This window comes from Leuciscus leuciscus (assembly GCF_965113295.1).
Source record: "Leuciscus leuciscus genome assembly, chromosome: 13".
NCBI classification, from domain to species: Eukaryota; Metazoa; Chordata; class Actinopteri; order Cypriniformes; family Leuciscidae; genus Leuciscus; species Leuciscus leuciscus.
Window position 1 is genome coordinate 29507263 of NC_138737.1, and position 22125 is coordinate 29529387.

At 39.7% G+C, this 22125-nt stretch overlaps 1 protein-coding gene and 1 long non-coding RNA gene across 5 annotated transcripts in view; one reads left to right on the forward strand and one right to left on the reverse strand.

Moving 5' to 3' along the window:
- Positions 1–21834, reverse strand: part of gpr153 (G protein-coupled receptor 153) — a 90616-nt gene extending 68782 nt beyond the window's left edge. For all 4 annotated transcript variants that reach the window (XM_082189466.1, XM_082189465.1, XM_082189463.1 and 1 more), the window contains exon 1: positions 21529–21834. The gene's annotated coding sequence lies outside the window, so the exon portion shown is untranslated. The remainder of the gene's footprint in view (positions 1–21528) is intronic.
- Positions 5478–12127, forward strand: LOC309513576. The gene is made up of 2 exons (XR_014211478.1): positions 5478–10904; positions 11701–12127. It is a non-coding gene; the product is annotated as an uncharacterized lncRNA (long non-coding RNA).
- Positions 21835–22125: the final 291 nt, after the last annotated feature.

The window sequence follows — 22125 nt, forward strand, 5'->3', positions numbered from 1 at the left end:
CAATGCAGTTGGGGGCCCGTCCACACCCCAGACAATGCATGCCATTTGTACGTGGCACCCCAGCCGATGGCAGAGGCATCTGTGAATACCACAGCATGCATGGACACCTGTTCCAAGGGCACTCCTGCCCGCAGGAACGAGGGGTCTGACCAGCAGCTGAAGGTCTGGCGGCACACTGGTGTGATTGTCACCAGGTGAGTGCCGCGATGCCATGCCCATCTCGGGACTCGGTCGTGAAGCCAATGCTGACGCAGACTCATATGGAGCATTCCGAGCAGAGTTACTGCTGCTGCTGCTGCCATATGCCCCAGGAGCCTCTGAAAGAACTTCAGTGGGACCGCCGTCCAGCCTTTGAACGTATTCAAGCAGTTCAGCACCGACCAAGCGTGTTCCTTTGTGAGGCGCACTGTATGTGCGACCGAATCCAACTCCATACCAAGAAAAGAGATCCTCTACATGGGGGAGAGTTTGCTCTTTTCCCAGTTGACCTGAAGACCCAACTGGCTGAGGTGCCTGAGCACGAGGTCCCTGTGTTCGCATTACTGATCTCGAGAGTGTGCTAGTATGAGCCAGTCGTCGAGATAGTTGAGGATGCGAACGCCCTGTTCTCTCATGGGAACAAGGGCCCCCTCTGTGACTTTCGTGAAGACACAGGGAGACAGGGACAGCCCGAAGGGCAGGACCTGTACTGATATGCTCGACCCTCGAACGCAAAGCGCAGAAATGGCCTGTGTTGAGGGAGAATCGAGACATGAAAGTACGCATCCTTCAGGTCGATCGCTGCAAACAAATCTCGGGGCCGAATGCATTAAAAAATGCGCTTTTGCGTGAGCATTTTGAACGGTAGCTTGTGAAGGCTCCTATTTTCTCCTCAAAACTCACAGGTCCAAGATCGGTCGTAACCCACCCCTTTTCTTGGGTACAATGAAGTAGGGGCTGTACCCTGACCTCATAACGGCTGGAGGGACCGGCTCTATCGCGTCCCCGCTCGCAAGACATAGGCATCAGCTGCTCTCACTGTAGTGGAGTGGATGGCACGAAACTTGGGGGGACGCCGGGCACACTGAATCGCATAGCCGAGCCTGATGGTCCGAACGAGCCAGCGGGACGGACTGGGGAGCTCTAACCAGGCTCGCAAAGAACGTAGAAGCGGGACCAGAGGGACCGCAGGCATACCCGCAGTGGGGCAGGGACACGGCTTAGGAGGCTCTTTCTGGGGGGCGGCCCGTAGCAGGATCTGAATGTGCTGTGCAACACTTACCTGGTTCCACATGGCAGGGGGCGCAGGAGAAGGCTTGGTTGCATTCTTGAACTGCACGCTGCAGCCCGCTGGCGATAGAAGAGGCGGATGAGAGTGGTGAGGATTCTCTCCTCCCACTGCTCTCCGGGCCCTCTTCAGACCCAGAGATAGAGGAACTGCTCTTTTTTTGAGAGAGAGAGAGAAAATTTGAGAGAGATTTAACTTCTTGCATTTTGTACACTGTAGTTCCAAAGTTATCATACTGTATGTGAACTTCTTTGGTGGTCGTCGTTGTCGTGCTCCAGATGGTTCCTCTACTGCAGTGTTATTCAAATGGCAGGCCCCGGTACAGATCCGGACCACGGCTTGGTTCCATCTGGATCGCGGGTGCAAGGGTCAAAGTACACGAGTCAACTATCCAAAAGGAGACCGCACAGCTTTGACCAACATGTTAGATAATTATGGAAGAATCCACTGCCGTCAAAGCAGAATACAATACAGATGCAAAGATGGAGGCTACTAGAACAGTCTTCTATGAAGTGACTAAATAAAAGTAAAGCACTACAAGAAAGAAAAGTTTAAATAAATGTATTGTTTTGTTTTGTTTTATTTCTCTGCATTCTCACTGTACATCTTTTTTTTTTTATGGCAAAGAATTGTTGTAATTGTTTAAACTAAAGGCACTTTCTCCTGAATTGCAAAACTCTATAATTAAATAATGCAGGCTCCAACATTGCACTTGTGCTAAAGTGGGTGGGATGACATTGAAAATAATTTGTTTATCCTGCATTCCCACCTTCTCCCATTCTTTCTTGTCTTTTACTATGCCTTTAATTTAATGTGGGAAAAGGGCCAATAAGACATTACAGAAGAAAGAAATCCTTCAGTGGTGCATTTCCCAAAAGCATCTTTAGCCAACTACAGTCGCAAGTTCCGTTGAACTCTGTTGGTAATGACGGAAATGAAAGCTTTAGCGTAAGTTCTGCCAGGAAGACTCAATTGTTACGTCACTTATTACCTTCTCATCTATCCAATCGTGTTCTAATATTTGTAGTATAAAAGATTGGTACTTACACATGTCTGAGTTCGCAGATGCTGACGCTTTCATTCATCATCATTGTTACAGGATAGGATAGGATAAAAGGATAGTTCACTCAAAATGTTTAATTGTGTTGTCATTTATTCCCCCTCATGTGGTTCCAAACCTATATGACTTGAGCACAAAATATGATATTTTGATGAATGATGGTAACCTAACAGCACTGGTTACCATCGACTTCCATTGTATGGTTATTTCTCAAAATATATTCTTTTGTGTTCCAAAAGAATTTTAATGTTTTGTGTGAACTATCCCTTCATGTCAGTATGGTCCTGTGGAATCTGAGGAATGTTTCCAGCATCTTGTTGAATCTATCCCATAAAGAATTAGGGCAGTTCTGAAGGCAAAAGAAGGGGATCCGACCCGGTAATAGCAAGGTGTACCTAATAAAGTGGCTTGTGTGTGTGTGTGTGTGTGTGTGTGTTTGTGTGTGTGCATTTAAAGCAATCAAACTCTAGTAAAACTAGTAAAAAATTTAGCAATTACCTATGATTTTCAACTTATGAAATTTGCACTATACTACTGACTATATTTGCACAATAAACTTGCACTATATTACTCAAGTCAAGTCATCTTCATTTATATAGCGCTTTTAACAATGTAGATTTCAAAGCAGCTTTACAGAGATAAACGTATAATTTAAGGTAACAGAGATTGTTTTGGCTTTATAGCGGTTCTTTAATAAAGTTATTTTCCAGCTAAAGTTAGTTTTGACTGATTCGCTTCCGTCGCAACGATCATTTGGTATTAAATTAGGGCCGCTAAGACGACACCATTCTCTCTACGCAGACTTTAAACGCGAACCTGTGATAAACGCTGATGGCGTTCACATGCGCATTAAGAATTGGTTCTATAGTTATGTGCGTTTGAATATATGTGCGCAGGTTTGTAATTCCCTACAAACCAAGCCTAAACAAAGTACTGGTCTTTCCTTATAAAAAAACACTCTACCCTACAAAAACAATTAATATTCAAGTTACATTTATTTCACATTACCATTATTTAATTTGTTCTCCCTGTTTCCACCGTATAATACAAATCCAGAGGTCACTAGAACCTGTTCAGCTCCGAGTCTGGGTCCATCTCTATATCCCACTCCCATCTCATCTGTGTTGTTGAGCGAGAACTGCAAACTACAGCCTCAGCCAGACACTTTACTGCCCTCTAACTGCATCAACTTCAAACACTACAAACTAATCATTGCAACCACAATGTAATCACTATCCAATATTTAAACTTCACCCTTACTAACAAATGAACGGAATCATTTAATTTATTCATTGAGCATACAACTTGTATTCAATGAAAACATACAAATTATGTAACAAGATAATATTGAGCATTTGTGCATTCTTTGTAATGCCGGAGGAGGATGGGCTCCCCTAGGTGGATCTGGAATGGATCCTCTCAATATTTTTTCCCCCCTCCACACCCTATAAATATTAGACATTGTTTTTTCTTTGCCACAGTTGCCTTTAGCTTGTTCACTGTGGGATTTCAGACATTAAAGTACATCTCTGTAAAGCCCTGAAACAAGTAGACTGAAAAGTGTCACAAAAAAAGCACCTCTATAACTGTAACATCACCAGTGAGAGTGCCCAGGATAACCATCAGAGGGCACTCCAACCCGGACAATCACCACACATCCACAAACTACATTTCCCATAATCCTTTGCCCAGACTAATCAGCCATGATCACATTCACCTGTATGTCTTTACCTTGTTTAGCTCACCCCATATAAATAGTTTTCACATTCATTCCCTACAAAGTCTTGTTTAGTGTTTCTACTGCAATTCCAAGTGTGTTTGTATCCTATTTCTCCCTTGTCCTGGTTCTCTTGATTCTCTGTCTGTTCCTTTGGATTTCCCTTTTTGCCTGTGCCCCGTGACCCTGTTTCCTGGATTACGTCTTTGGATTACCCTTTGTTCAATAAAACTGCATTTGGATCCTCAACCTTCTTGTCTCAGAGCAGTACGTGACAATAACAGTAATACAATCTATTTATTATTCATTATTATTATTATTATCATCAATTATTCAGTTAAACTTTATTTTAAGGTGACATAGCTACATTGTACTTACTCAAATAAGTACTGAGTAATTTTAATGAACTACTTACTATAGAGTCATGGTTAGGGTTTGTTTTTGAGTTATTTGTAATTATGCATAATTTACTGTTATTACTATAGTATGTACACACTTAAAATAAAGTGTTACTAAGTATTATTGTCTGAATCATGAAATGACAGACGTTGAGTGTTAAAAATTGTAACTCGAATGACGTTTATAAAATGAATCCTGTCTGAGTAGTGCTGTAATCTTGATCCTTACAGTGACATTTGTTGGCACGTCTATTTTACTGAAATATTTTAACATGCAGCCCACATTTACCAGTTTGGATCAAGAACCAATAACATTCCAGTCATTTTCTAAGATTCTATTCAAATAGCAGTTTCAGTGTGTTTAACAAGCAAACAGTACTCTTGTTAGACAACATGAAAGCACACAGAACATGAAGGCTGTATGGGTGTTGTGTAAGAGTGTGGAATTAGATTAGATGTCCTCCCACTCCCTATGCATGAGTAATGCACTATGTAGGAAATCAGATCTAAATTCAAAACATAATTCTTCATTCGTGTCAATCTTCACTTACATCAGCCTGTCAAAATTCCAACAGAACAAGTCACCTCCTTTCCTATTTTGCACAAAAACAGATAAAATAACATTTAATTCAGTTTAAACTCCCCATCTAGTCCTAAACAAAGCATGATGGAAACTGGACATCCCCCACAGAATGACCAGACAAAAGACAGATCAACATATAACTAAAGTTCTGTTTTACAATGTATAATTGATTGCATGCAATGAAAATATGCTGATACAAATACAAAGAAGTGTATCGCATAAGGTTATTAAATTGAGCCCGCAGCAAATATTATTATTGAATGTATTAACAAGTAAACACTCCTGCACTTTTAGGAACTTCAGACAACAGCATTTTGTTAGTTCCTGTGAAGTTTTTGTATATTAGTTACAATAAAAAAAAAAAAATATATATATATATATATATATATATATATATATATATATATAAAAATTATGTGACAGTCATTTTAAAATTAATTTACTGCCAAGACTGGTCTGACCAAATGATCAAGCATAATGTGTGAGTTTATATTATTATGTGAAGAGAGACGTGATGCTGAACCACATCTACACCAAGCTAAGCGATATTACTGATTAGCAGGATGCAGAGGTGGACAGTAACGAAGTACATTTACTTGAGTACTGTACTTAAGTACACTTTTTGAGTATCTGTATTTTACTTGAGTTTTAAAGCAGGTTGGATTTTTGCAGACCACTTGATTCAAATGTGCATGAATGGATACACACAGATGTGTACTTATTTTGTTGGGGTGGTAGGAGTGTTAAAAAAAAAAGAAAAAAAAAAGGACAATGATTATGGCTGTGTTTTTTGTCAATTTAGTTGTTTAATTTCTATAGGTTTTATAACGTTCTAAAAGCTCTTAATTCCACAGTTACTACTAGATGTTAGGTGTATTTAATAGATTGCTTCAGAGACATAATGTACTATAAGTATTACATCCAACAATGCAGCAATAATAAAACAATGCATTGACATTTACTTTTTACTTTTGATACTTAAGTTCTTTTAAAAACGAATACTTCTGTACTTTTACTTAAGTAAAAATGTGGTCTTTACAACTTTTACTTGTAACGGAGTAATATTTGACCAGTAGTATCTGTACTTTCACTCAAGTAAGGGAGTTGTGTACTTTGTCCATCTCTGGCAGGATGTTTTTAGAATAGAAGAATAGAATGAGGCATTTATATAGCGCTTTCATATGTACCACTGTACACCCAAAGTGCTTTACAATCATATCAGGGGATCTCTCCTCAACCACCACCAGTGTGCAGCATCCACTTGGATGATGCGACGGCAGCCACAGTACAATGGCGCCAGTGCGCTCACCACACACCAGCTATAGGTGGAGAGGAGAGAGAGTGATAGGGTAAATTCAGTGGAGGGGGATTATTAGGAGGCCATGATTGGTAAGGGCCAAGGGGTGGAATGTGGCCAGGAAAAAGGGGTTACACCCCTACTCTTTACGAGAAATGCCATTTTTGCCATTTTTAATAACCACAGAGAGTCAGGACCTCGGTTTTACGTCTCATCTGAAGGACGGTGCTCCTTGACAGTATAGTGTCCCTGTCACTATACTGGGGCGTTAGGACCTACACAGACCACAGGGTGAGCACCCCCTACTGGCCTCACTAACACCTCCTCCAGCAGCAACCTGGTTTTTCTCAGGAGGTCTCCCATCCAGGTACTAACCAGGCTCAACCCTGCTTAGCTTCAGTGGGCAACCAGTCTTGGGCTATAGGGTAATATGGCTGCTGGCACATATTTATATTTCCAGAAAGCACAACTCCCTAAGATTGTAACACATTTGTGCACATGTTAGTATTTGTGGCTATTGTTATTCCAGTTCCAATGAAAACTTTACAAGGAATACTACACTAAAAACTGACACTCATCATTAAAACACAAAATGAGATGTTAAACAGAATGTCCAAGCTTGGTTTTTTTCATACAAGTAAAGTGAATGGTTCAAACTGCCAAGCTCCAAAATGGACTAAAAAGCATCAAAGTACCATAATGACATGTACACTATATATTCTAAGTCTCCTGAAACCTAATGATGTGAGGAAGAAAGCTGTTATTCTTTTACCATACTGTAGCCCACAATTCTCATTTTCCAGTTGCATATATACAGTACACACAAGAATGCCATTTTCCATTAACAACATTCAATCCAGCACATCAAATGCATTTGACGTAGTGGCGTATTTAAAGTAAACACAAGCATGAATGAGATTGTAGAGCTGCAGCAGAAGGGAAGATTATCAGTGAATAATGTCAAATGGAAAAGAGTGACATCTCCTTTTGTGTAAAAATATGGGATTAGAATGACATACAGTAAGGGTGAGAAAATGGTGATTTAATTTTTATATTGGGGTGAACCATAACTTGAAACTGTGTCTGACTGTTCAAAATTCTATGTCAGTTGCCAACAATGGCAAGTCATACTGGTCTTATTGTAAAGGAGCAACAGAACATGTCTGCTGGAATATAAAAGGTCTGCAGTGGAAACACTTCACACATAATTGCTGTGTTAAGCAAGTTTCCAAAACATAATTAAAGAGAGAATGTCTGACAATGAGCAGGCCTGTGAGCAGAGCCGAGGGTACACCAGGCATTACTTGCTTCGCTGTATAACAGAAATTTGTGGGAGATTTTTGTAAATTAATTTGCAGCATTCTAGTAAGAAACTATTCAGCACAGCCTTAAGTGATTTTACTATTGTTTGAACACTCTTTCAGTGACATTTCTATTTCATATTTTGCTATTAATTTAGAGGAACAGCATCGCACTGCTTATAATGTTATGGCAGTTGAATGGTGAATTACATGGCAAGTAAGGGATTTAGTGAAATGCTGCTTGCTAAACTCCAAATAGCAAAGACACAAAGTTGCAAGAATATCTTTAGAAACACCATATAACATATATGAATTTTTGCATTGCTTATTCATAAAATGTGGTCTGATCATAATTTATGTCACAATTATAGACAAAAACAATCAACTATTACACAATAAATTGCACTTTTCACATTTGATGTAATACATTGAGTAATCATTCACAGTGCAGAGTGGATAAAGTAAGTGAAATATTTAATTTAACTTGTAGATCTTTAACAAAAGCCTCCATCAAACAATTTATTAATATTTCTGGGCTGTCTTAATAGCAAAGGCCTCTTTAGGTTATGGCACATCATCTCATTTGGCCTAATGAAGACTCAGGAAAACATGTATTTTCTTATTTTTCAGCCATTTTTATTTGACTACCTTTTGTGCTTTGGGTCATTGTTGTATTGTTGCATCACTTGAAGTCATGAACTGCAGTCCAGACATGCTCCTTCAAAAAGTCTTGATACAGTTTGAATTCATTGTTCCATCAATGATTGCAAAGTATCTAGGCCCTGAGGCAGCAAACTAGTGGCAAATCATGATGCTTCTTTCACTATACTTCACAGCTGAGATGAGATATTGGAGTTGGTTTGCAGTGCCCTTTTTCCTTTAAACCTGTGGTCGCCAACATGTTGATCGTGATCAACTGGTAGAACTTTAAGACTGTCCCTGTAGCTCCCAAAATGAATAGAAAACTGAATACACAAATAGCCTACATTATGCTTGACTGTATTTGTTTCAGCATCTCAGAGCAGCTTGGTTCATTTACTATGCATCAAGCCTCTCTAAGATGCTGAAACACTGTATCCTGAGTTGGACACGTGTAAATACCTCGCTTCACTCTGAAACCAGCAGCACGTATATTTATTTGCCGGCAAACCATCTGTAACGATGCGGTTGAAACATAGGAGGAAGCAGGATCCACGTGCAGCAGTAGTCTTTTATTAAATAAACTCAAAACTTGACAAATTCAGACTCAGACTAGGGAACAGGACTCTGGAACAACCAACAACCAACAACTAGTGATGTGACATTTGAACCGAGGCGTCGGAGCTTGTGTCGAGAAAAAATGAGTGTGTCAGATGAAGCCGCGATTCGAGGCTTGTGTTGTTAACGTGAAAATCACGTGACTAATGACAAACGAGGCCTCGGTCTGTGTGGATAAGTCATCGGTTCGGTCTGAGTGTCGCTTCTGGATAAAGGGGGTTCGAAACTCGCGTCACCTTGTGGGTGTTGTCGGGAGTAGTAGAAGCAGTTGTAGTAGTGTCAGAGAGTCAGAGTTAGAGAACTCTCATTGTCATTGTCGTTATTGTGTCATATATGTGTTAGGGCTGTATATTATTACATTATATCAGGTTAGAATAGTTATAGTATATTGTTATTATTAATTATAGTAGGCCTAGCTATATTATAGTCTTGTTATATTAATTAGATAGGATTATAATTATTTTGATCTGGACTGGACTGCTTTTTTATTTGGATTGCCCTTTTTGATTTGTTTGCTTTTTGTGACCTCTTCCTTTTTCCTGGTAATGGAGCCAGCAAGAAAGAGGAAATCCTCCGCTGTCTGGGCTCAACAGAAGCATCAGTGTCCTCATTTATACCAGCTGGCACTGGCATTTTTATGTTCCCCTGCATCCTCTGTGGCTGGAGAGGTTTTGTCCAAGAAGAGGAATCGTCTAAACCCCCAGTCCCATAAGCACAACACTGCACTAAAACTAGTAACTGCACAACCACAAGTAAATTCAGACAGAGAAAGATACATATTTTATTTTATACCCAGGCAATGGACAAATGTCTGCTCAGGTCATTGGTTCAAAATTAATTAATTTGTCTGCTATTCCTTTGCACAATAGCTAGGTGTCACTAGTGAGCAATGCTGAATGAAGCTTCGAGTAATGAACCTTTGGGTGAAGCAATGGGCTGCAAGGTCTCAGTGGTTCAGGAAGCCTCATTTTGCCATCACAACCAACAACCAACAACAAAGACTGAACTAGACACAGGGCTTAAATACACAGGCAAACAAGCTAAACAAGATAACAAGGGGGCGTGGCTAATTAGAAACACCTGGGAAGACTAAAACAAGAAAACCTACAAAGGACAAAACATGGCACAGGACAGGAAATGACAAAAGGTCCACACAAGACAAGGGGAACACAAGACAGGAATTATGACACCACCAAAATAAAAGCTGGATTTTTTAACATTTGAAAATGAAGAAATTAAGATGTAAATAGTAGTTCCGTCATGACAACTCTCAGAGAGTTTGGCATGGTAATGAATATGACAATGTTAATGTGTTTGGTCTTGGCGAAATAGATCTGCTACACTGCTGCTGTTATTGCAGCTGCTGCAGAGCAACTACGTAACTTCCTACTGCCAAAACACACAAAATGCTGCTATAAGCAAGCAAGACATGCTGCTTTTGTACAAGCATACATGAATCACCCCTGTAGCAGATCTATGCAGGTGGAGCTGGGGAAGGTGGGCTACAAACTGCAACAGCAAACGATTTGAATGTTGAGCAGCAAGCTCATTGGATACTGATCCAGCGAGAACCAATTTATATTAAGTGTCTTTTACTGTCTTTATAAAATGTGGTCTGATCTTAATTTATGTCTCTTATGTTTCTTACAAACGGTTTCCAGAAGGTCTGTTTTCACTGTTGCACAGCGGTTTCCTATCAACCTGAGTGGATTGCGTTTGTTGCTCCATATAGCTTTGTTTTTAATCTCTATCCTCTATCTTTCCTTGTTGTTTATATTGCTCAGTATAACTTAATCATCACAATATATCTGACATTATCTAATATTGTCTGTCACATTTGTTACGTCCCTTTTGGTCTGTCTGTGTTTTTATGCTGTTGTGGGGTGTTTGTTTTTAACCAGGAAGAAGACCGGATTGGTTCCTGCAGTCTGATTGGTGCCACGCCCTGATTGATCAGCTGACACCTGGACGTGTATAAATGCCTCCTTTTTTTCTGCTTCATTAGCCTTTTGTGCTCACATGCTGTGTTTTGCTTGCAGGGTTCTCAAGTCTCACGCATTGGCCTGTGAGACACACGCAATGCCAACCAAGTTGTCCTGCAAACTTTATATATAAAGTTGTATACGAGGCGCAGGCACACAAAGTGAAGTTTCCTGCCGCCAGCACGTATCTCGGCCAGATTGCGTTTGCGCGAACACACGGAAGTTGACGGAACATTCTCGGCCACCGTACGTTCGTTACTAGGTAACCAACAACATTGCGCGAACACACGTCGTGATGGAGAAGGTAAGTTGGAAGAAAGCTCGTCTAACATTTTTAGGCTAGAACATTTAATATATAGCCCATCGTATACATTATTATTGCAGTCAAAAACTCTACAACTACTTTGCAACCAGGCCAGAAGCTTTGGCTCAGTTTGGCTAGCTTACGTTATCTGAAACTAAGGGAAATGTTAGTGGGTACGGGAAGGAATGAAGATGTATTTCTTCATTTTATTTAAAATAATATATTATACTGTATTAATAGTCTTTCTAGTTACATTAAGGCTACATGTATTAAAGCAGAGTGCTCTGGGTAATATTTTATATCCTGTCAAAACATACATTAATCATTGCCATTGCATTTGTATTTTTCAAAGATGTCAGGGAAAAAGCAAAAATAAATTTTATCATATTACCAATTGTTATAATTTCAATTTGTGCTGGTTAATTATGAACAATGGGTAAAATTGGGGGGTGGGGATGGGCGGGGGTGGGGCTCCATTAGGGCTCCTCCCCTAACCGCATGTGATCTCACTCCAAGCTTTTGATAAAACTTGAGAACCCTGGCTTGCCTGACTTGGTTAACTACTGCTAGAGTGTAAAGATTGTTGAGTGTTTATCTTTGGAGTGTTCATTTGAGTGTTTGGACCACCGCCTGTTTAACGACTTTGAGTACAGATTACCCTTGCATTTCTCTGTTAGCACTTATAATTGTGTATATATTGTACATAGTACTTTGGGAGGTAGGGAGACCGACGCCACCTTTTTAGTTTGATATTTTTTTTGTGCCTGTTTTGGATTAGGGAGTTAGGGAAGTAATTGTATTTTCTTTTCTTTTGTGGATTAGGGCAGTAAGAGGTATATTCCAAATTAGTTGTTTTTGTTTGTTATTTTGGCCTTGTCGGCTCCTGAGGTAAAATCCCATGGTATCATAAACCTGTTCAAACTCAATAAATACTGTTTCATTCACTTTTCCATAAAAGAAACCGCATTGTTGTTGTTTTTTTTCATGTTAAGTCCTTTACCCTAGATGGGGCGTAACACATTAATCTGACACCGCTAGCTTTAATCTAAATCGCTACACAATGTGTTAGCATTATGCTAGCCAATTATATAAAATCGCGCATTCTTGTGCCTTTGACGAGTCCATCAAACAACTGTGGTGAGTTGGATCAGTCAACAAACATGGTGAGTCATGTCATCTTCTCCTGTTATTGTCACTTGCACTGCCTGCCACATGAATAATATAGCCTTCTCTGTCAGCGGTGAGGGCTTCACTTGTGATAAATGCAGGGAGATAGTCAGGCTGACGGAGAGGATTTCAGAATTAGAGACACGCATCCAAAATTAAATTGAGGATAGTAAGAAAACAAGGGCTTTAGATACTGTTTTGGATGCGACTAGCTTAGTGGACTCTGTACATTGTTCGGTTCCGGCTGTAGAGCCTGTGCAACAGGGCAACTGGGTTACTGTGAGACGGCATAGTCGTGGGACAAAAAACAGTTGTTCCGTTCAGATTAGAACATTAAACAGGTTATCCCCACTCAGTGCTGAAAGTGCCCTAGTGATTGGCGATTCTATTACACGGAACATGAAAATAGAGACACCAGCCACCATAGTCACATGTTTGCCGGAAGCCAGAGTGCCTGACATCAAAGCAAATTTTTTGCGCTTGCTAATGATAATCGGAAATTCTCTAAAATTATTATTCACGTCAGCATTAATTATGCCCGACTTCGCCAGTTGAAGATCACTGTACGATGTCAGACACAGTAATATGCTCTGGCCCCCTTCCTGTTCGCCGGAGTGATGAGATACTTCGCAGACTGTCCTCACTCAATGGCTGGTGTCCTAGGGTTCATACAGATGAACAAATGATTACTGCTGTAATTTATAGTAATATCTTCAGTATTACTAGGTCTATGTCTAGTTTCAAATATAATTCTTTTGAAGGGATGGTGCTTTTTTGTAATGCTATCTAAGTGATAAATCCTGCTTTACATTTGTGCTGGCTACTGTATACAGGCCACCAGGGCACCATACAGATTTTTAGGGATGCACCGAAATGAAAATTCTTGGCCGAAACCGAAAACCGAAAAAGAGGAAACCAAGGCCGAAAACCGAAAACCGAAACACCGAAAGAAATTATGCCAATTATTAGTACCATTGCATTTATGGCTATGACTGTGTACTAACTTTACTAAAATCAAGGCATTGCAATTGCATAAATTAATATAAAAGTTTCAAATAATAAATCAATTAAAATTGTATACAAATATTTATTTAGCACATTGCAAAGTATATAAAATTAAATGTTTAACTTGACCCCACTCATGTGTACATTAAATAATAATGTAAAAGCCTACTGGCCTGCAGAAAGGTTTAAAAATTAAATGTTCTCTCATAAAAACAAAGTGCATTTAGGCCAATACTGCCATAGCCCATAATAATATCTGCAGCTATGCTCATGGACGTGAGTTGCAAAAACCATAAACACTAAGGTAAACACACACACCTCTGAGAAATGACGGCTACTCTGGTACACGCAACTAAGGTCTCTCGCTCCCTCTCTCTGCCGCGCGCGCGCTACATATGCGCGCTCATGCTCGCTCACGATTCCGGGAGATTTAAACTAATTTGCGGGCATCAGGGAGCCGCTATCAATACGCGGGAGACTCCCGGAACTTCCGGAAGACTTGGGATGTCTGTGTTTTGAAAATCGCTGTCCGTGGGTCACTCTCAGATATATTGAAATGCGTCCACACCGCAGATATGTTGTTTCAGACAAGCACGTGCAGGTCGCGGTATCTGCTGTTTGCGTCATCACAACATTTCGGCCGTATTGTTTCGGTGATAAAAGTCTTTCGGCCGAAAACCGAAAATGCACTTTTGGGCCATTTTCGGCCGAAAATGTTCGGTGGCCGAATATTCGGTGCATCCCTACAGATTTTCTATCAGAGTTAGTACTGGCTGCAGATCAAAATGAAAGCTGCAGATAACATTAAAGTCCTAATTGTTGGTGATTTTAATATCCATGTTGATAATGAAAAAGACACTTTGGGATTGGCATTTAGACATTCTGAACTCTATTGGAGTTAGACAACCTGTGTCAGGACCCACTCATTGTAGTAATCATACTTTAGATCTAATATTGTCACATGGAATCAATGTTGATGCCATTGAAATTCTGCAGCAGAGCAATGACATCTCAGATCATTATCTAGTCTTTTGTATAGTCCATTTAGCCAAGGCTGCAAAACCGACTCCCAGTAACAAATATAGTAGAACTATCACTTCAACCACTAAAGATTGCTTTATAAATAATCTTCCTGATCAGTTTAATCTCCTCAGCATTCCAGATAGCTTAGAAGAACTTGATGTTGTAACAGAAACAATTGACTCTCTCTTTTCCAGCACTTTAGACACAGTTGCTTCATTGCGCTTAAAGAAGATTAAAGAAAATAATCTAATGCTGTGGTACAATGAGCACATTCAGACCCTTAAGAGAGCTGCCAGAAAAATGGCGCACAGCTGGAAGAAAACAAAACTAGAGGTTTTCCGCATTTCGTGGAAAGACAGCACTATTTTATAAAGAAAGGCCTTAAATACTGCTAGACCTGCTTATTTTTTTACCCTCTTATAAAGCCTGGTTCTCACGGGACGATTTTAAAATTGTCGGCCGATTTTCCAAACCTGAGAGACCCCACACACGGGGATAAAAAATCATGGGTCTAACAGTTTTGGTCGTACAGTGTGTGGTGCGCAGCCACACGGCAAAATCAACACATCACACACGAACCGATTTGACTCCCGAGCATTCCCAGATCAGACGGGAAATCGCGCAAAATACCTCGAGATCAAACGTGACTTCAGAGTAAACCATCATGGCGGACGAAGAGGATGCAGTGGCAATAGTTTGTAGTTTGTTTTTAACCGAAAAAAAACGTTATCAAAAGAAAAGGCGATGATCTCTGACGTCCACCGGACTTTCTGGTGCGCCATGCCGCCGGCTGTTTTGATTATATTTCCCGGTGTTTCCTCGCCGCCTCGTCACCTCGCTTTCTGATTGGCTACATTCCACAGTCCACAGGCTGCGTGCTCGGGGGACACCACACACGAGAAGAAATCGGGCCAAATAAATCCAACATGTTGGATATCCCCGATTTGAGATCGGAGCGGTCCCGACGTCCTTCCGAGCAGACGAGAGCAGCCTTAACACACCACACACGGCAGGAATATCTGATCAGATTATTTTACGATAATCGGAGCATCCTTAAGATTGTCGGAAGGGGTGAATCGGGGCTAAAATCGGCCTAATTATCCTGCCGTGTGAACCAGGCTTAAGTAAGCAAACACAACTCTAGGTTAGGGATGTCCCGATCCGATCACGTGATCGGAAATCGGGCCCGATCACGTGTTTTCAGACTCGATCGGAATCGGACGTTACCTCCCGATCAGGACTCGGATATATATGTATATATATATTCTCATTATTTTTTAACACATCTATAGTTATGCGGTGCCACAGAGTTACGCCGGTTTCACACTGCACGCGAGCAGAGCGTAAGCGAGCAGGAGCAGTGAGTATGGTGAGCAGGAGCAGGACACGCGCGTTTTGCTTTCACACTGGCAGCGTTTGTCACGCGCGGCTGAACCGCGGGTTGTGTACAGACAGAGTACTCTATAATGGATAAGTTGGCATTGCTTTATTTCGTTTTCAAATACATTTAAGAGAAAAGACTTGTCAAGAAGCTTATTTTATTAATAATTTCATTTATATAACTTTTGGTTCATCTTTGTTTTTATTGTTCTGGCAACAAGTTTGTTTTTGGACATTTGTTTTCTTTTTAAATTGCTGTTGGTCATTTGATTGACTTACACCGGCCGCGACGTGGCGCGCTTCAGAAGCTTCCCAGAAGCGGCTCTCCGCGCCGCTTCGCTAAATATAGGCGCCTAGTCTATTTTTGACGGACGCGCGTCCAAGTCGCACCGGGAATACAAAATAAGTCAAAAAAACATTGTCAAATTCAAAATAAACACCCTGTGCAAACTCCCAAACGTATTACACACCAATATCCTTGGTAGAAACCATAGACTGTGTGGTAGAAACTCAAAAACCACGTCGGACAAGCAAATCACGTGGTCTCGCGCATCCAGTCGCTCCGCTTCTGAAATGCTCCTGGTGTGAGTTGGCACCAGTGTTGCCAACTATTTTCAAAGGAAAGTAGCTAACGCCTCCCCTAAAAGTCGCTAAATGTCGCTAGATGACATCATACGTCAATTAGCATATTCATGACGTCATCGCGGCGTACTTAAGTTCTGCCTGCCTAATGTTTTTTCTCGTTAAAATCATGCTCACATACTGTGTTTTTATATAACATACTATACTATAATATAATATAACCTAATATAATATTGCCGAATGTCCAATAAAGCTGTTCTCATTTACTATATTTTTTTTGGCAGACAATAGAACGAGTAGCTGTTGAATGACAATTTTTTGTGTAAAATTATCTGAATTGAGAGAGTTCGGGAACTGGGTGAACTAAAGCATTGTGATAGTGAGTATTACAAGTGATAAGCACAAGTAATAAAATAAAATGGTCAAACTAAATTCTTTAAATATAAAACAAAAGATAAGTGATAAGTCCGTCCGTGGAAACAACACTGCTCATTCACGTCTGTTCCGTGCTGCTGCTGCTCCTCTCTCAGCCATTCACTGAACAGGGTAGACGCAGAGAGAGGTGTGTGACGGCAAGGAAAACGCAAACCTCGCGCTCGCGGGACTGTGCTGGCAACATTTGGAGGTTACATGTTTTCGGTTGAAGTCCAAAGTAGTCGATTGTCGAGTTCACGCGCGTGATCATAGGTAACTAAACATATGCGCGTGAACTCGACAATTGACTACTTTGGACTTCAACCGAAAACAGGATGTAAATACAGGTATGAGCGCTGGCCGAATTAACTTCATTTTTCTTCATATCTTTAACATCTACTGCAGTCAGATTCACCCGTGTTAACTCTAAAGGAATCACTCACATTGGCTGGGCACTTGTAATGACACATCGTATGTTAAGAGGGTAAAAGCAGGTTTAAAATATGCTCCATTGAAGTCAACAGGGTGCAAATTTTAAAAAGAGGATAACAGGCAACACCGATTTTTGTCGTTGTTCTCTGTATTGACAGCACTCCAAATTTACAAAAAAATGAGCTCAATGTTATAATTGACCGGAGTTCTCCTTTAAAGGGATAGTTCACCCAAAAATAAAAATTCTCATAATTTACGCACTGCACTCTATTGTTGTTCCAAACCTGTATTAATTCCCTTCTAATATTTTCTAATATTAATATTTTGAAGAATGTGGCTATCCAAACAGTAGCTGGTCCCCATTGACTTAGGACCATAGGAGAAAAATATACTATGGGCATCACTGGGGTACATCAACTGTTTGGTTACCCACATTCTTCCAAATAACTTTTATTTGCAACAGAAGAAAGAAACTTATTTGAGTTTAAAACAACTTGAGAGAGTAAATTATGACAATTTGAATTTTTAGGAGAACTATTCCTTTAATGTTAATAAAACAACAAAATGCAAAGAGAAAATCACTCACTGCTATTGACTGATAACTTTAATAGTAGCTTTAATAAGTATCAATGTATAATTTATACAGTGAAGTTGGTTTTGTTTTATTTTCTTATTTGTTCATTTAATTACTTTCTTCAATGCTACTGTTAAATACACCTACCGTAGCTGAAAACATAAAGCACTGTTTATTTAATTTGTATATTAAGTTGTGTATGTGTAATGTGTATCTTTGATCTTAATATTTAATAACAAAGAAAATAATGACAAATATTTTTATCTTCGCCCCTGTCTGCCATTTAAATATTTAATAACAAAGAAAATAATGACAAATATTTTTATCTTCGCCCCTGTCTGCCATTTATTTTTTTATTTATTTTTTTACCTAAGGCTTTGTTTTTAAAATATGGACATTAGTTTGGCTGTAATGCTCAGTCACAAAATAGTAAAACCAACATAAAAAATAATCGTGATAAAATCGTGAATCGTGATTTTCCTGAAAAAAATCGTGATATGATATTTTTGCCATATCGCCCACCCCTAACTTAGGCCCTACTAGTCCAACAGCATGACGGCCAAGTCAGCATCGGTCGGGCACCCCTCCTCCTCCTTTAGCTCACGCCAGCGAGCGAACGCTGGACCAATATTGATCCTCGTCCGGTGAAGCAGTCGATTCTGTTCCCTACCGGAATTCCCCGTTCCCTTTACGCAATCATACTACAAATCATGCGTAGTTGCCGAGTTACCATACGTACCATCAGAACTGAATACGAGCAAGAAGCATAACTGGATGTACGGGAAGCCAAAGGTATGCCGTAAAGCAGTCGAACTACCCGAACCCCGAAGTTCCGTAGTGCCAGTAAAAGCGATACAGACCCCGTCAAGCTGACGCGTGGCAGACGTGTCATTCAACCTATTGTAAGTCGATGTACCATCACAAGGGTCTTGGAAATATATTATGAAGGTTGAAAAACTACATGGTGTTGCTTTAAATAATGAACCTTATTGTAAAGTGTTACCAAAATAACATACTTTTAAAGAATGAATTGAGTTGAAAAACAGCTTGAGAATAATATCTCACGTGGTATTACATTTTCCTTAGGCATTTAGTGTCGACAACATGTTAGCTCGCTTGAGAAAAGAACTCTAGAGAGAAGCATTTATGCTCTATATTAGTGTCACAATTATGTTCTGTCTTGTCTCCACCTGTTCTTGTTAGTCTCTATGGTTCCCAATCAGTTAAGTCTTGTCAGCTGTTCCTTGTTTAGTCTCCTTGTGTTTTTATACTCCCTGTTCTGGGGCCTGTACCTTGAAGGTAGCTGAACAAACTCGAGGTTACAGGATTAGTTTTGAGTTGACAAAACCAAACCGATGCTATCAGGCTTTATTGGTACCATGATGCAGCTCATCAACTTTCTCTGTCAACTCAGGCTTTGATCCTTAAGCTATGATTACTCCACGCGCGCGTGCACATAAAAGAGTGACGTCGACACTGAACAACCAATCGCGGGTCGAGAGCGATATATTTTTCCGCGGAGGAGCAAGAGATAATCATTCAGAATTACGATGAATTTAAATATCTATTTCAAGCTCGAAACAATACGGTCTCTGCTGCCAAAGCAAGAGAAGACTGTTGGAGAAAGATTGCTGATTGTTAATGTGTATTGTGTAAGTTAAACAAATACGTTCTATATTTATGTAAAATTATGTATGTATGTATGTGTGTATGTGTAGCCTATATGTGTAATATAGCCTATAGCCTATTTTTATAATATATAAAAAATGATACATGCACATTTTTTATATATTATAAAAATAGGCTATATTACACATAGGCTACACATAGTATACATAATTTTACATAAATATAGAACGTATTTGTACTACTAAGAAAGCTAGGGAATCCTATCATAAGATTAACAGAATAATAATAAAGATTAAAAAAAATTCTTAACATGTATTATATTGTATAGTACATTTGTGCAATTTGCTTTAAAAAAAATAAAAATGTGTTCATGTGATGTCACCCTATCAATATATCTTACCGGCAATTTTATAAAAGTCCTCTTTTATCGACATGGCCGATAAATGTCCGGGGAACACTATTAATGAAACTATTCATGTACTCCTGCAGAGCGAGGACCACCTTACGAATGGTTCGACAAACCGTGTTTTCCCCTATAGCTTCTGTGCGTCACCCACCGTGCAAGTATGTAGGCTACCACTTGCAAAAAAAAAAAAAAACGCAACGCAACGCAATACCATTTGCGTTACAGTAAGAGCATAAATTCGACGTGTTAAATTCTTTATGTGCGGCTCAAGAAGTTCGCAAAGATAAGACATTCCTTCCGCGGAAAATCTGTATCTTTCATACAAATAACTATCAGGAAAGGCAAGGGGATTTTGTCTGGCTAAAAACTCTTTCTCTACGAAGTGCTCGTCAAACAATTTGCGCTGAGATGTCCACCGGATTTGGAAGAAAAGGTGAAGTCATTGTAACAGACACTGGGAATAAGTTACGTCACCTATATGTTTCTTTGCTCTCAGCTGATTGGTCAAACTTCAGTCTGAGATCTTGAATCCAGAACATAACCTGCCCCGGAGCAGGTTAGCCGTGCAGCGTAAGATACCATGGCAACGAACACCGATTAAAGCCAAGCTACTTTCATAGTAGGCTACCTAAAACCCAGGGTTGGCGGAAACTAAACTGAAACATAGCTGGCTAGCCACCTAAACCGGCTTCATGGTATAGGCCCCTGTTCTATCCCTTGTCAGTTATTGTTTGTGAATGTGATGTTTCTGTTAACACGCTGTTACATTAAATCTTATTATCGTCTGAAACTTCCGTCGTCGGTCTGTTTCATCTGCCAAGCTGTAAAAATTAGCCTATTCATTATATTTACTTAATTTGTTAGTAATATCTTGATTATTTAATGTATGTTTAAATAAATTTGACATACAATTTATTTAAACACAAGAAGCAAAAAATGTGTTTAGTTTACTTCCCCCTGATGTACCGAACCGTGACTTCAATACCGAGGTACATACCGAACCGTCATCTTGCACCATTACATCCCTAATATATATATATATATATATATATATATATATATATATATATATATATATATATATATATATATATATATATATATGCTACAATGCTAATTAAAGGTGCTTATATATATAAGCACCTTTAATTAGCATTGTGTTTGAAATGTGCAAAAACTCCCCTTGCCTATAAAGACTGATAGGCAGATGATGGCAAAACGCATCCATTTAGAATAAGCTGATGACAATATGTTTACATAGCCTACGTTTATAATCGTAATGCCATTTGAGACATCTTAATTGTAAACTGTAAATTGTTACACATAACGTGTTTATGTTTTTGTACATTGAAACGATCGGTGACAGTCTGTCATTTCTTCTACAGAGCAAATGAAGCAGATCAATAAACGACATTTGCAGTAATGAATTTTGACTGCAGTCGTGTAGGTGTTTAGCCTATGATGCTGTCAGTAATGTGGGCGATAATATGTCACATAATGTTGAACTGTGTTAAATCAAGCCACAATGTTTTCTCTCTTCAACTCACAGCTGAACCTATCCACTTCCTGTATCGAAAGAACCATTAAATGTTAAACCACGTTAAATGTTGTTGTTAAACCCATCCATTAAAAAAGCCTTGTGCATTTAATCAAACGTGCAAACATGCTCCGTTCAAATGTTCAATAATAAAATCACTGACATTTCTACAAGACTGTAGCCTAGTATAACTGGAAAGAAAACGTTACCCACCTTGTATCCGTCGATATCTCCAGATTTAAATGTATCGTTGCGTCAGTGTCAACCTTTATTTCCTCAGTTTCGGTGTGCGCTATTTTATTCCATACAAGCGAACATTACGAATGGCACGTCAGAAACGGAAACATTAAGTCTAAATGTGGCGGTAACCGTTGAAGAAACACCACCATTTACACATCCAGAGGTGAACAGAAGATGAATTAATGGAGGAGAGCTATGAAACAACAATGGTTGCCCGTAATCGCGTCGTTGTCATTGAAGTCTTGCTGGAGGAGGATGAATGAGCATCAGATGATGGGAGGTTGGTATCAGATCTCTCTCTCTCTCTCTCTCTCTCTCTCTCTCTCTCTCTCTCTCTCTCTCTCTCTCTCTCTCTCTCTCTCTCTCTCTCTCTCTCTCTCTCTCTCTCTCACTCACACCAGCTGATGTTCACAAATCTGTAGGCTACTTTCAGCGCACAGCAGTTTTCTGATACAGACAACTTTTATTTAAGTTAGGTGAAATATGTCCAGGTCACATTTCATCCCTTTTTATCACATTTTTAGTCGTGAGACATGATGGTTTTATTGGCTATATATTGCCTTTTCTTTA